The sequence below is a fragment of the Giraffa tippelskirchi genome, chromosome 8 (assembly GCF_054371585.1).
Source record: "Giraffa tippelskirchi isolate mGirTip1 chromosome 8, T2T-mGirTip1v1.2.pri, whole genome shotgun sequence".
Taxonomy (NCBI): Eukaryota; Metazoa; Chordata; class Mammalia; order Artiodactyla; family Giraffidae; genus Giraffa; species Giraffa tippelskirchi.
Window position 1 is genome coordinate 70277501 of NC_137282.1, and position 16308 is coordinate 70293808.

Below are 16308 nucleotides of genomic sequence, written 5' to 3' on the forward strand. Positions count from 1 at the left end.
TGCCCGCCACGGCCCTCACTCGCGCGACCCCGCCGCGCCAGGTCCCTCCCCTCACTTCTCTCAGGGACTCCGAGGGCACTGCTCCGCCCGGGGACGACACCCACAGGAGGCGAAGCCGACTCGGTCCCAGACAGGGGGGAAGGGCACGCGGGCGGTCGCACGCGCGGGCCGAGGAGGAAGGCCGGCAGCGGCGGGGAGGGGCCGGCAAGCGCGCACAGCGACGGCCACGGGACAGGGGCCGCGGGCGCCGCCCGGGGACCAGAAAAGACCACCGGGAACACGGCCGGGCCGCCAGGAAAACCAGCGCGGGATCCCACCGCCACCCACACACGAGGGCGGTCCCGCGACGCCTGGGACGCCGGCCGGCCCCGGCCGGCCCCGGAGCGGAGTCCCACGCCCCGGCCCCGCCGCCAGGGCCGGCGGCGCCGTCCACCCTCGACGGATCCGTCTCTCCATCTAGTCTGACCCCGAGGCGCCACATCCCGGGGACACGCTCTCGAGCGAGGCGGCCCAGACCGTGCCCGCGCGCCGCCACCGGCTCGGGGACGAGGGCGGGCGCGACGGACTCCTCCTCGCCACGGCCGCGGGGCTGGGGAAGCCGGGGCCGACCGGGCGTCGCCCCCCCGGCCCTTCTCCTCCTGCACTCACACCGCGGGGCCGGCCGCACGCACGCGGCGCACGCGCGGTCCCCCCCCACGTGCCGGACACCCGGCGGGGCCCGGCGGGACCCTCCCCCGACTCGGCGGGGGGAGGCGCGGGCCGCGGTAGGCAACGAACGGCACACGGCCCCACCGCGGGGCCGGCGCACCCATCCCCCCTCACAGAGGAGAGGTGGGGGGATTCTGCCCACGTGCTCTGGCAGTCGCCACGGCGGCTACACTGCGCACTCAGGAGGGGCAGCGGCCGGGGGCTCCGGTACCCCAGAGGCTCCCTCTCGGATCGCTAGAGAAGGCTTTCTCACCGAGGGCGCGCCGTCCCTCACCCCATCGTCTCTCCTTCGGGCCCACGGAGGCGCTCCACGAGCCGCCGAGCCTCGACTGGGCGGGAGGGGTCTGCGGTACAGGTAAGCGGACGACCACACGGGAGCGTGTGCACGGTCGGGGCCGGAGCACGGCCCGTGCCTCCACGACGAGGCAGCACCTGCCCCCAACGGAAGACGCGAGGGAAACAGGCACGCCTCTCTTCCCGTCTCGACCCCTCCCCCAACGAGAGCCACTCGCGGGACACACACACACACACCACCGCGGTGGGGGACCCGAGGGGGACGCCGGGTTAAGGGAAACGACACCACCGCTCGGCCTCAGGCACCTGAGGGGCGACCTGGAGCGCTCCAGGGGCACCACCGAGGGTTAAACGAGGCACGCTCACCCACCCACGCGGGGCGCGCGGCGCAGCAGCGGGCACAGCCCCCCCCACCGCGGGGAGGGCCGCTCGCGGGACACGCGCCGAGAAGGCGAAGCGAGAGCGTCCGCTGTGTCCGAAGACCGACGGCCTCCCTGACGCCCCGTGGAGGGGGGCGGGCAGGAGACCGAGAGTCAGGGCCGGAGGCCGCACCCACCCTCCCGCCTTCCTCACCCTCCCCGACGGGCAGGGGGAAAGGCAGGCGAGGGGCCCCGTGGACAGACCGAGAAGACCGCACACGTTCACCAGGAACGCCCGTCCCTCGTCCGGCACGGCTTAGGCCCGGCCCGGGAGAGCACGACCACACCACATCGATCCGTTGAGCCGAGGGGGAGGGGGGGAAGGCACGGTGAGGACAGTCGCCGGAGGGGCCCGCTTTAAGCCTCGCCGGCCGCCTCCCCCCGCCACACCTCACCTCGCCTCGCCTCAGGCGACAGCCGCCGACGACGACCCCAGGAGGAGGAGCTGCCTGACACGGGGCACGGAGCCTACAAGAGCGGGCGTCGTCCCGGCCACCACCGGGCGCCCGCGGCGGGGGTCACACAGGGTAGAAGACCCACGGCGCCTCGCCCCGCCGCCCTCGGGTCACCCAGAGACCGGAGGTGGCGCCACGGGTCGGGTCTGCCAGACACGCCACGCGGGAGCCGGCGCACAGGCCCAGGCCGGCGGCCCAGAGGCCCAGAGCCCCGCGTGCGTCCAGAGGCCCAAAGTCCTCGGCGGCAGACGCCGAGAGAGACCGTGTCGGCACTTACCTGGTGGCAGAAAAGGCCCATTTCGGGCGACAAAATGACAGCGCCCGACAGCGGGGCCCACCCACGACTGGCAGAGAGGGACCTTGGCACCTTGGCACCGCCACCTGTCCCCAGCACTACCCCAGAAACACCAGGCCCGGAGCTGTCGGGGGTCATCTGGTCGACTGGGGGGGGGGAGGGGGGCGAAGGGGGCGCCCGGTGGGCGAGGTGGGGGCGCAGACGCCAAGGGGGAGGGAGCTGGCCGGGGACGCCCTCCCCCTTCGCCCGCACGGGTAGGTGTACCCGTCCGTCCGAGTCTCCGAGCGGGGGTTTGGCTTCGAGTTGCCAGAGAGAAAAACGAAGAGAGACCCGCCGGCGAGGCGCCTCCCACGAGACGAGCGGGCCCCCACGAGGGACCACGCCCGGGGCCCCAGACCGTCCTGTCCGTGGCACCCAGGACGGCTCGAGCCGGTCCCTGACCTCCTGGCCGTGATTCAGGGAGTTGGGGAGGGGTGAGAAAGCAAACCCTCCGGGGTGGCGAACCCTCCTGAAAGGGCGGGAAAGCAAGAACCTCCTGAAGGGAGACGCAAACCCTTCTGAAAAGGCGAACAGCAAATCCTTTGGAGGGCGGGAGCCAACCCTCCTGAAGGAAGAAAGCAAACCCTCCTGAGGGAGGCCCGGGAGGAGGCCAGACCGCCGAGTCCCAGGCGCTCCAGGGAGGGACGACCCTCTCCCTCCCTGCCCACCGCGGCGGCCCGGCCCAGGTAGGGTCCGGCCGGTCCGTCTCCGCGGCCGGAGGGGCACGGGGAGACGCTGGTCGACCCGGTCAGGCCACCCCAGAGCCCGGCTCTGGAGCGCCGCCGCCGCCGCGACGGCCACCCTCCTCAGAAACCTAGAGAACCAATCTCCGGCGACAGCAGGACGTCCCTAGGCCTCGGCGCCACCGCCACTGTCGCCGCCAGCAGAGCTGGTCTCTGAGAGCTGTGCCTCGGGCCCGGCGGCTGAGTCACAACCCTCCTGAAGGTCGCCGAAGCTCCAGAGGGGAGGGACACTATAAAAGCGGCCGCCAGGTGGCTCCTGACAACCGGCTCCAATGTCCCGAGGACGGGTCGCTGTCGCCGGCCGCCCAAACGCCCGAGCTCGGCCCGGAGCCGCCGCCTCCGAGAGACGCGACGCGACGCGACCCCGGCCGCAGAGGAAGGGAGAGGAGCTGGGAAATATCTCCCCAGGAGGCTGCCACGAAGGAGACGCGCTCCCCCCCCCCCACCCACGCGATGCCAGGCTGGTGGGGGGACATTCCACGGAGACGCCGGCGGGCGGCGGGGCTCGGGGCGGGGACGGCCGAGAGAGGGGCACCAGTGACATCCCGGGCTCCCCCGGGCCCCCTCCCCCGAAGGAGGGAGGGAGGGAGAGAGAGAAGGGAGGGAGGCAGGGAGGGAGGGACCGACCGGCAAAGCGAAACCAGGCAAGCGCTGCTCGGAGAACAAAGCAGGACTTCTCGAAAGCAGACACAGACACAGACACGCAAGCCCAGGAGCAAGAAAGGAAAAGAAGGAGACACTCGGACCCCCAACAAGAGAAAACGAAAGTCAACCTGTGTCGAGACCGTGATCAAGTCCAACGACAACAAACACAAGCATGCGCCGCTGGGTGGGGAAAGTGCACGTGAGGACAGGAGAACATGGATTTCAAAACAACTGGCCACAAACACCGGAAAGGAAAGGCGGCCGGGCGGCCGGGCCGGGCGGTCTGGTCTGGGGTGGGGTGGCAGGGCTGCTGGGGGCGGGGGTCGGTGGCGGGGGGTGGGGGTGGGGGGTGGGGGGTGGAGGAAACGGGAGCACCTAGAAAGAGGAGGAGACTGTCGGCCGTGCTGAGACACGGAAACATCGCACGGCTGGGGACCCGTTCCTCTCGTTTTCCCCGGGGTGTGAAAGAGACTTACTTTGCCTCCCGTCTCCTGGGATTTCATCTCCCCAGCAACAACGGTCAGGCAAGCTGTCGGGTGTGTGTGTGTTGCGGGGGGTTGGGGGGGGTTGGGGAGAAAAAAAGAAGACACCTTTCAAGTGAAAGGAGGGAGCGTGAAGGTCTCTGAACCCTCGGACAGCGGCCTTCCATTTTCCAGACCAGTGACACGTTCTCCCAAGTCGCCCGGTTCCAGAAAACGCTTTTCGGAAACAGAATCCTCGAGGCCCGCGAACTCCTTAGGAATCCTCGGATGAGCTTCCGGGCCAGGCTATACCGTAGGCAGCGCGCTTCCCCTGAAGCCAAAGCCACGGGCTCCAGAGGGCCACGTCCAAGAAGCTGATCTCGTACGGAACCCGGTGTCTTCTTCTCTAGGACACTTCTAGAAGCAGCAAGAGTGCCCGTTTGTGAGAATCGAAGGTGAAGCCGGCACGATGTAAACCCAGCGATGTGTGCGGTCAGAGGCCCATCTAGATTCGAACTCCAGTTCTGGAGGGAGGGGAGCAGTGGGGACAGGAGGGTGGCCTGCGAGTCCGCCGTCCCGTCCCCACTCCTCCTGTGAACATCCGCCCCGCGGAAGGTGTCGAGGAACCTCATGACCTGACCTACGGGGTGAACCGTCGCCAAAGACAAAGAATTCCTCCAGCCAGGCGTTGTCCGCAGCCACGAACCCCTTCCCTCCGTCGCCCGGCCTTTCAGAATGCCACGTGGAACCCTCTCAAGACGAGTGTGGGGCTTGGAGGTATGGGCCCCCGAATTCTCCTCGCCCGGCCCTGCAAGAAACCATTCCGGGCGGGCCTGCCCCACATGAAGACTTTTCGGGCTTTTCGGTGGACCGGGCCTCCCGGGGTGCCCCTGCACCCGGCACCCTGCGACATCCCGAGAGATCCCACGGAGAAACGTCTCCGGCCACTCGCGCGGCATCTGCCTCGCTGGCGAGCGCCCCTCCCAACCTCCCCAGAGATACGTGAGCACGGACGCTTCTTCCCCATCTGGGTCCCCTCACAGGATCTGTGAGTTCCTGCGGTTCCGCACGCCCTCGACTTGGCTGTGGTTCGGGGCTCTGTTCTGTTCCGTGTTTGCTCTCCGGCCCACGTGATCTCTCTGGCTAGGGCACCCAGGAAAAGCGAAAAGAAATCGAGTCCGCGTGAGTACTATTCAGGCATCAAGTGGGGATACCTACCAACGACCTCTAACGTGGATCCACCAAGATGGCGGCCGTGCGGGGTTCAGGAGGATCATTTTGCGCTTTCTGGGGGCGCTATTTGCTCTCAATGATTTCACGTGCCTTTTGGGCATGGCTCACGGAGATGGACGTGAAGCAGCAGGGCAGCCACATCTGGCGTCTCGGCCTAGCTAGGGCGGCTCCACGAGTGACCTCTCGGAACCGGGGCCGAGACCGCCATCCCTCCCCGGGCCCCCCCCCCCCCTCGGTGGCTGGGTATGGGGGGGAGGAGGGGGAGGTTTCGGAGGGGAGACGGGAGATCTGGGCTTGTGGTTGGGGGCGCGCGGGGCCACACGTGTCATGTCGTGATATTCCTGTAACGCTCCAACAAGATACATATTATTCTCTCTTCTGCAGATTTCTATCTGTGTCTGAATGGAAATGTATTAGACTCTTGAAATCTGAGCCTTGACGAGGGGTGCGCCCTGTACGTCTCGGGCTACAGGCAGCATACGGAAACTGAAGATATCAGGAATCACGTATAAAGGTTAAAGTCAAAGAAACGGACCTAGTTCAGTGGCAGACTTAGTCTTCCTCGCTGCAGCCTCAAGGTAAATGCTGGGGGTACCCAGTCTATTCTTGGGAAGATACAGTGTTTCTTTTAACTGTTGCCAGCAACGCAGCTTCTCCTCTACCGGAGTTGAAACTGAGATTTAGTTCTTGCAGCTAGTAGTTCTTTTTCAGAACATCTATCAGGAAGGATCTGAATAGCTTGTCATGTCCCTGAAAATATACTAGAGAACATTTGGTTCAGTTCTCGTACCCAGAGACTGGGGAAATTAAGGTGGCACTAGAAATCGCACCTTTTGGTTATATAGTATCTTTCCTGGAAAACAGGCTGCTCTTAAACTCTAATTGTATCAAACAGTAGCAGGGATGAGAAGTGCATGATCCACAAGTTTCAGTAAAGCTGGCTCTCCCGCTCCTTAACATTATATACATTGTTAACAAAAGTGTAGAATTGGACACTTGATGGCAACAAAGAGGCATCCTGTTTGGCGTTTCTTTGGACTGCAGCCGGGAGAGGAGCAGAGCCGACTTGTTCAGTCCCCGGTCCTGCTACTCCTAGGCCTTTCCTCACACTTGATCTTGGACGCTCTGGGGCAGGTTGTGTCTGCAACAAGCACTCGATTTGTCCGGAAGCACTGAATCCTCTGTTCATCGCCTTTGTTCCCAGGACTGTCTCAGGAGGTGACGACGATTTCCCATGGGGGAATCTGTGTCAGAGGCTTGCCAACCATACTTTTCACGTGGTTCATGCAAAGCTCACCCGTCACCGGTCACCTGTCAACTCACCATCCGTACGAGAGTCAGCACCAACACGCCCGGCAGAGCTGAGCGTCAAGAAGGGGTTGCGTGGAAAGAGATGTGTATGCTTGGTCCTGGTCCTGGTTATAGACAGAAAGTATCAAGGGGGAATAACTCCCAGAATAAGTAGGCCTGCCTGGAATGCGAAATAGTGAGAAGAGGCCTCGCGCTTGGAGGACGGGTCAGAGCTTTAGCCACGGGAGAGTGAAAAGGAAAGGCCCGGGAAAGGGCCGTGGGGCAGGGGACGGTCTGAGCCCAGCACCAGCGGTGAAGGACGAGGAGGCACCTTGAAAGAACGTGCTGTTTCGGAGGTTTGTGGTAAGAGCACACCGGTGCTGCTAAAGATGAGGCTGGTGGAACCCAGATAGTAGAGAGGCGCCAGAAACCGGCCAGGAAGGATGAGAATCCTGTGTGCTGAGGACCGGCACTTCACCAAGCCCACAGCAAAGGGTGCTGTCTAGATTCAAACCCAGTCACTCGCGCAAACGCCACTCAGCCACCTCCTCATCTACAAGGCCGACAGATACTCGGTGCGTGAGGTGCGTGTACAGTCTAGGTGGGCGGCACTCACGTTATCGGGCAACCACACAGCTAATACGTGCTTTGAAAGAACCAACAGTGAGCTGATAGCTTTTTCTGGATCTGCCTATAACCAAAGATACCGCTCGCTGCATACTGTGGATCTCGACTCCTGTCTCACGTCTCCATGAGGCCGTCAGAAAAGTACTGTTCGTGCTACCTCTCAGGCCAGGAATGACACTTAAAGTGTAACGTGCTCACCAAGTCCTCAGAGATTCATGGGTTTGAATCGAGAAATTCCACCTGGTCCTTTCGCTCCCGATCCACTCCTGCTCTCACCACTACTACCACACGGGTCAGACACGAGCGAGTTCAGCTGAATTAGCTTGCACACGTGGGGACGGAGTTAGCTTTCGGCACACGGATATTTAGGAATTCCATGGCAGTATGCCAGGTATTCACAGTATGTATCGGATATTCGCCTAATTTGATAACAAGAGAGCTCAGGCCTCAGGCATAACTTCAGGCAGATTTTCCCTCCAACAGAAACAGCTCAGATGGGCTGGCAGCCCGGGAAAATGAGCAACTGCCACTGACAGACTGAGACACCTATGGGCTCCCTCCGTGGGGAGACCTTCTGCCAAGGCTTCTCCCTCAAGGGCCGTTACCCAGCCTGCGGGCATCAGCTGAGGAGAAGGGGAGGTGGGTGCCCCGGAAAGCAGCCGCGCTCGAGTCAGTCTCCCGGGAGCTCTCGTTCCAGCTCTGGACGCTCACTCCCGGGCCTGGGTTCCCACTCCAGCTTTCAGATGGATCCCGGGCCCTTCTTCAGAGAAGTTCCTCCAGATGAGTCCCCAGCCACCAGTGGGCCTCATTCGACCTTGCGGGACCTCCCTCCCCTTCTGAAGCTAGGTTCCGTCTCTCTCTTCACAAAACTTTAAGTCCAACATAGATTGTTAACAATGACTTGCCATTTCCTTTTGTTCTCACCATTATTCTGACTACTTGCAGTTAATTCCGCTCACCTTTGGATTGCTTACGACACTCCAGGCCACTGAAAAAAAGGGAGTTTCCGTTCTGAGCTCAAAGATCCTCAGGCGGCATTTGGGCCTTACTTTACCTCTGCTGGAGACAGGAAGGTGGCAGGTGACCGGGACCTGCCAAGAGCAGAGCAGAAGCTGTGCCCCCTGAGCAGTGGTGCCTGGCTCTCTCTCATTGGTCGCAGAGGGTCTGCAAGATTCGAGGGGGTTCTTGACGGCCCCACCATGCTGGTGAGCCGTGTCGTCTCATCTCATCGGGAATCTGACCCCTCATCAGCAAGCGTAGCCATGTGCCCTCACCCTGAGTCTCTAAACCCTTCCCAGACCATCACTCGGCCCGCCTTCTCCTCTCAGGCAGAATGAACCTGGGCTTCTCTCCTGGGACAGGTCATTCTGTGTCATGGGATGTCCTCTTTACTCCTGTTGCCGGCAATAGGAGTATTGATGTGCCGCTCATAGGTCAGAGACTCCTCATTCTTATTACCCAGAGGCTTTTCTTCAGTCAGTAAATTTTGTTCCTTTGAAGTTAAAGGGATTGCCTTTGAAGACTATCATTTCTGACCTAGTCGCAAACCGTCTCTTTTGAGGAACTTCCTTAGGGTTCCAGGGATTAAGACAGTTTGCTTCCATTGCAAAGGGCACAGATTCATTCCTCGATTGCAGGATCTAGATCTCCTGTGCCTCACACTCTAGCCAAAAAGGTATATTTTAAATATAAGAGGGCCAAGCATAAACCTACTACTTTCCCTTTCCATTATTATGATAATAATCTAATTCTCTTCAAGGCAACACAAATGCTTCTTACTAACTAGAAGGATCATGTCGCGGAAATTATAAACAGAAAAACAGGGAATTACTTCATGATATCTCACTACATCCGTCTCCGATCCAACGTCCGAAACATCAAGGAAGTCCACGTAAAGTATCATCTTTAAATAGAGCGCTCCACTTTGAGACAATAGAACTAAACTCATTAAAACTAAGTTTTCCAGCATGTGGCTGCTTTGAAATCTTGCATCCAACCGACAATTCTGGAGCATATGATAATTCGGAATTGAGTAATCGATGACACAAACACTCTCCTCGGCAGGGGGACGTTTTGGATCGCCTGAGTTCTAGGTTCTCAATGTTATCAAGCCAGACACAATCTTCACGGTTTTTCATAGATCTTGTAATATCTTTTTTAAAATTTCAACTTTTTTGAGGTACAATTGACATACAAAATTGCAAGAAATTGAAATATAACTGTGGTGATTTCACGTGTTTACGATGTGAAAGGATTCCTCATCCAGTTAATTAATATCACCTCACATATTTCACTTTCTGTTTTTTTTTCTTCCCTCCATCTTTCCTACTTAGATTTTTATCTTCATAAGATTTCATTTATACAAAACATGTCAAAAAGAGTGCCATGTTTTACATTAGATCCTCAGACTCTATTCATCTTATAGCTGAACATTTGTTCCCTTTTACCAACCTCTCCCCATAGCCCTAGTAACCACTTTTCTACTCTCTGGATGAGTTTTACTTTTTCATGGATGCACTATCAGAGCCAGTCCTGAAATTTCCTCCAATTACAATTCTTCTCTCAGAGTCATCAGTCCATTTTGTGTTATCTTTCATGTTTTACAAAATTACTCCTAACCAGCAATGGAGCGGGTGTGGCAGGCAATGAGCCAAGAAGATTTACAGGGTGGCATCCACTTACTGTGGGAACTAACCATGGCATTGATCAGTCTATCAACCTAGAAAGAGATCACTGGACATTGCACAAAAATTTGCTTATTTCTTTGTAGAAGTTTGGCATTAAACTAAACCCTTAGTTTGGGATGGGATGGGATGGGGTGGGGTGGGGTGGGGTGGGGTGGGGGGTGGGGGGTGGAGGAAACAGGAGCACCTAGAAAGAGGAGGAGACTGTCGGCCGTGCTGAGACACGGAAACATCGCACGGCTGGGGACCCGTTCCTCTCGTTTTCCCCGGGGTGTGAAAGAGACTTACTTTGCCTCCCGTCTCCTGGGATTTCATCTCCCCAGCAACAACGGTCAGGCAAGCTGTCGGGTGTGTGTGTGTTGCGGGGGGTTGGGGGGGGTTGGGGAGAAAAAAAGAAGACACCTTTCAAGTGAAAGGAGGGAGCGTGAAGGTCTCTGAACCCTCGGACAGCGGCCTTCCATTTTCCAGACCAGTGACACGTTCTCCCAAGTCGCCCGGTTCCAGAAAACGCTTTTCAGAAACAGAATCCTCGAGGCCCGCGAACTCCTTAGGAATCCTCGGATGAGCTTCCGGGCCAGGCTATACCGTAGGCAGCGCGCTTCCCCTGAAGCCAAAGCCACGGGCTCCAGAGGGCCACGTCCAAGAAGCTGATCTCGTACGGAACCCGGTGTCTTCTTCTCTAGGACACTTCTAGAAGCAGCAAGAGTGCCCGTTTGTGAGAATCGAAGGTGAAGCCGGCACGATGTAAACCCAGCGATGTGTGCGGTCAGAGGCCCATCTAGATTCGAACTCCAGTTCTGGAGGGAGGGGAGCAGTGGGGACAGGAGGGTGGCCTGCGAGTCCGCCGTCCCGTCCCCACTCCTCCTGTGAACATCCGCCCCGCGGAAGGTGTCGAGGAACCTCATGACCTGACCTACGGGGTGAACCGTCGCCAAAGACAAAGAATTCCTCCAGCCAGGCGTTGTCCGCAGCCACGAACCCCTTCCCTCCGTCGCCCGGCCTTTCAGAATGCCACGTGGAACCCTCTCAAGACGAGTGTGGGGCTTGGAGGTATGGGCCCCCGAATTCTCCTCGCCCGGCCCTGCAAGAAACCATTCCGGGCGGGCCTGCCCCACATGAAGACTTTTCGGGCTTTTCGGTGGACCGGGCCTCCCGGGGTGCCCCTGCACCCGGCACCCTGCGACATCCCGAGAGATCCCACGGAGAAACGTCTCCGGCCACTCGCGCGGCATCTGCCTCGCTGGCGAGCGCCCCTCCCAACCTCCCCAGAGATACGTGAGCACGGACGCTTCTTCCCCATCTGGGTCCCCTCACAGGATCTGTGAGTTCCTGCGGTTCCGCACGCCCTCGACTTGGCTGTGGTTCGGGGCTCTGTTCTGTTCCGTGTTTGCTCTCCGGCCCACGTGATCTCTCTGGCTAGGGCACCCAGGAAAAGCGAAAAGAAATCGAGTCCGCGTGAGTACTATTCAGGCATCAAGTGGGGATACCTACCAACGACCTCTAACGTGGATCCACCAAGATGGCGGCCGTGCGGGGTTCAGGAGGATCATTTTGCGCTTTCTGGGGGCGCTATTTGCTCTCAATGATTTCACGTGCCTTTTGGGCATGGCTCACGGAGATGGACGTGAAGCAGCAGGGCAGCCACATCTGGCGTCTCGGCCTAGCTAGGGCGGCTCCACGAGTGACCTCTCGGAACCGGGGCCGAGACCGCCATCCCTCCCCGGGCCCCCCCCCCCCTCGGTGGCTGGGTATGGGGGGGAGGAGGGGGAGGTTTCGGAGGGGAGACGGGAGATCTGGGCTTGTGGTTGGGGGCGCGCGGGGCCACACGTGTCATGTCGTGATATTCCTGTAACGCTCCAACAAGATACATATTATTCTCTCTTCTGCAGATTTCTATCTGTGTCTGAATGGAAATGTATTAGACTCTTGAAATCTGAGCCTTGACGAGGGGTGCGCCCTGTACGTCTCGGGCTACAGGCAGCATACGGAAACTGAAGATATCAGGAATCACGTATAAAGGTTAAAGTCAAAGAAACGGACCTAGTTCAGTGGCAGACTTAGTCTTCCTCGCTGCAGCCTCAAGGTAAATGCTGGGGGTACCCAGTCTATTCTTGGGAAGATACAGTGTTTCTTTTAACTGTTGCCAGCAACGCAGCTTCTCCTCTACCGGAGTTGAAACTGAGATTTAGTTCTTGCAGCTAGTAGTTCTTTTTCAGAACATCTATCAGGAAGGATCTGAATAGCTTGTCATGTCCCTGAAAATATACTAGAGAACATTTGGTTCAGTTCTCGTACCCAGAGACTGGGGAAATTAAGGTGGCACTAGAAATCGCACCTTTTGGTTATATAGTATCTTTCCTGGAAAACAGGCTGCTCTTAAACTCTAATTGTATCAAACAGTAGCAGGGATGAGAAGTGCATGATCCACAAGTTTCAGTAAAGCTGGCTCTCCCGCTCCTTAACATTATATACATTGTTAACAAAAGTGTAGAATTGGACACTTGATGGCAACAAAGAGGCATCCTGTTTGGCGTTTCTTTGGACTGCAGCCGGGAGAGGAGCAGAGCCGACTTGTTCAGTCCCCGGTCCTGCTACTCCTAGGCCTTTCCTCACACTTGATCTTGGACGCTCTGGGGCAGGTTGTGTCTGCAACAAGCACTCGATTTGTCCGGAAGCACTGAATCCTCTGTTCATCGCCTTTGTTCCCAGGACTGTCTCAGGAGGTGACGACGATTTCCCATGGGGGAATCTGTGTCAGAGGCTTGCCAACCATACTTTTCACGTGGTTCATGCAAAGCTCACCCGTCACCGGTCACCTGTCAACTCACCATCCGTACGAGAGTCAGCACCAACACGCCCGGCAGAGCTGAGCGTCAAGAAGGGGTTGCGTGGAAAGAGATGTGTATGCTTGGTCCTGGTCCTGGTTATAGACAGAAAGTATCAAGGGGGAATAACTCCCAGAATAAGTAGGCCTGCCTGGAATGCGAAATAGTGAGAAGAGGCCTCGCGCTTGGAGGACGGGTCAGAGCTTTAGCCACGGGAGAGTGAAAAGGAAAGGCCCGGGAAAGGGCCGTGGGGCAGGGGACGGTCTGAGCCCAGCACCAGCGGTGAAGGACGAGGAGGCACCTTGAAAGAACGTGCTGTTTCGGAGGTTTGTGGTAAGAGCACACCGGTGCTGCTAAAGATGAGGCTGGTGGAACCCAGATAGTAGAGAGGCGCCAGAAACCGGCCAGGAAGGATGAGAATCCTGTGTGCTGAGGACCGGCACTTCACCAAGCCCACAGCAAAGGGTGCTGTCTAGATTCAAACCCAGTCACTCGCGCAAACGCCACTCAGCCACCTCCTCATCTACAAGGCCGACAGATACTCGGTGCGTGAGGTGCGTGTACAGTCTAGGTGGGCGGCACTCACGTTATCGGGCAACCACACAGCTAATACGTGCTTTGAAAGAACCAACAGTGAGCTGATAGCTTTTTCTGGATCTGCCTATAACCAAAGATACCGCTCGCTGCATACTGTGGATCTCGACTCCTGTCTCACGTCTCCATGAGGCCGTCAGAAAAGTACTGTTCGTGCTACCTCTCAGGCCAGGAATGACACTTAAAGTGTAACGTGCTCACCAAGTCCTCAGAGATTCATGGGTTTGAATCGAGAAATTCCACCTGGTCCTTTCGCTCCCGATCCACTCCTGCTCTCACCACTACTACCACACGGGTCAGACACGAGCGAGTTCAGCTGAATTAGCTTGCACACGTGGGGACGGAGTTAGCTTTCGGCACACGGATATTTAGGAATTCCATGGCAGTATGCCAGGTATTCACAGTATGTATCGGATATTCGCCTAATTTGATAACAAGAGAGCTCAGGCCTCAGGCATAACTTCAGGCAGATTTTCCCTCCAACAGAAACAGCTCAGATGGGCTGGCAGCCCGGGAAAATGAGCAACTGCCACTGACAGACTGAGACACCTATGGGCTCCCTCCGTGGGGAGACCTTCTGCCAAGGCTTCTCCCTCAAGGGCCGTTACCCAGCCTGCGGGCATCAGCTGAGGAGAAGGGGAGGTGGGTGCCCCGGAAAGCAGCCGCGCTCGAGTCAGTCTCCCGGGAGCTCTCGTTCCAGCTCTGGACGCTCACTCCCGGGCCTGGGTTCCCACTCCAGCTTTCAGATGGATCCCGGGCCCTTCTTCAGAGAAGTTCCTCCAGATGAGTCCCCAGCCACCAGTGGGCCTCATTCGACCTTGCGGGACCTCCCTCCCCTTCTGAAGCTAGGTTCCGTCTCTCTCTTCACAAAACTTTAAGTCCAACATAGATTGTTAACAATGACTTGCCATTTCCTTTTGTTCTCACCATTATTCTGACTACTTGCAGTTAATTCCGCTCACCTTTGGATTGCTTACGACACTCCAGGCCACTGAAAAAAAGGGAGTTTCCGTTCTGAGCTCAAAGATCCTCAGGCGGCATTTGGGCCTTACTTTACCTCTGCTGGAGACAGGAAGGTGGCAGGTGACCGGGACCTGCCAAGAGCAGAGCAGAAGCTGTGCCCCCTGAGCAGTGGTGCCTGGCTCTCTCTCATTGGTCGCAGAGGGTCTGCAAGATTCGAGGGGGTTCTTGACGGCCCCACCATGCTGGTGAGCCGTGTCGTCTCATCTCATCGGGAATCTGACCCCTCATCAGCAAGCGTAGCCATGTGCCCTCACCCTGAGTCTCTAAACCCTTCCCAGACCATCACTCGGCCCGCCTTCTCCTCTCAGGCAGAATGAACCTGGGCTTCTCTCCTGGGACAGGTCATTCTGTGTCATGGGATGTCCTCTTTACTCCTGTTGCCGGCAATAGGAGTATTGATGTGCCGCTCATAGGTCAGAGACTCCTCATTCTTATTACCCAGAGGCTTTTCTTCAGTCAGTAAATTTTGTTCCTTTGAAGTTAAAGGGATTGCCTTTGAAGACTATCATTTCTGACCTAGTCGCAAACCGTCTCTTTTGAGGAACTTCCTTAGGGTTCCAGGGATTAAGACAGTTTGCTTCCATTGCAAAGGGCACAGATTCATTCCTCGATTGCAGGATCTAGATCTCCTGTGCCTCACACTCTAGCCAAAAAGGTATATTTTAAATATAAGAGGGCCAAGCATAAACCTACTACTTTCCCTTTCCATTATTATGATAATAATCTAATTCTCTTCAAGGCAACACAAATGCTTCTTACTAACTAGAAGGATCATGTCGCGGAAATTATAAACAGAAAAACAGGGAATTACTTCATGATATCTCACTACATCCGTCTCCGATCCAACGTCCGAAACATCAAGGAAGTCCACGTAAAGTATCATCTTTAAATAGAGCGCTCCACTTTGAGACAATAGAACTAAACTCATTAAAACTAAGTTTTCCAGCATGTGGCTGCTTTGAAATCTTGCATCCAACCGACAATTCTGGAGCATATGATAATTCGGAATTGAGTAATCGATGACACAAACACTCTCCTCGGCAGGGGGACGTTTTGGATCGCCTGAGTTCTAGGTTCTCAATGTTATCAAGCCAGACACAATCTTCACGGTTTTTCATAGATCTTGTAATATCTTTTTTAAAATTTCAACTTTTTTGAGGTACAATTGACATACAAAATTGCAAGAAATTGAAATATAACTGTGGTGATTTCACGTGTTTACGATGTGAAAGGATTCCTCATCCAGTTAATTAATATCACCTCACATATTTCACTTTCTGTTTTTTTTTCTTCCCTCCATCTTTCCTACTTAGATTTTTATCTTCATAAGATTTCATTTATACAAAACATGTCAAAAAGAGTGCCATGTTTTACATTAGATCCTCAGACTCTATTCATCTTATAGCTGAACATTTGTTCCCTTTTACCAACCTCTCCCCATAGCCCTAGTAACCACTTTTCTACTCTCTGGATGAGTTTTACTTTTTCATGGATGCACTATCAGAGCCAGTCCTGAAATTTCCTCCAATTACAATTCTTCTCTCAGAGTCATCAGTCCATTTTGTGTTATCTTTCATGTTTTACAAAATTACTCCTAACCAGCAATGGAGCGGGTGTGGCAGGCAATGAGCCAAGAAGATTTACAGGGTGGCATCCACTTACTGTGGGAACTAACCATGGCATTGATCAGTCTATCAACCTAGAAAGAGATCACTGGACATTGCACAAAAATTTGCTTATTTCTTTGTAGAAGTTTGGCATTAAACTAAACCCTTAGTTTGGGATGGGATGGGATGGGGTGGGGTGGGGTGGGGTGGGGTGGGGGGTGGGGGGTGGAGGAAACAGGAGCACCTAGAAAGAGGAGGAGACTGTCGGCCGTGCTGAGACACGGAAACATCGCACGGCTGGGGACCCGTTCCTCTCGTTTTCCCCGGGGTGTGAAAGAGACTTACTTTGCCTCCCGTCTCCTGGGA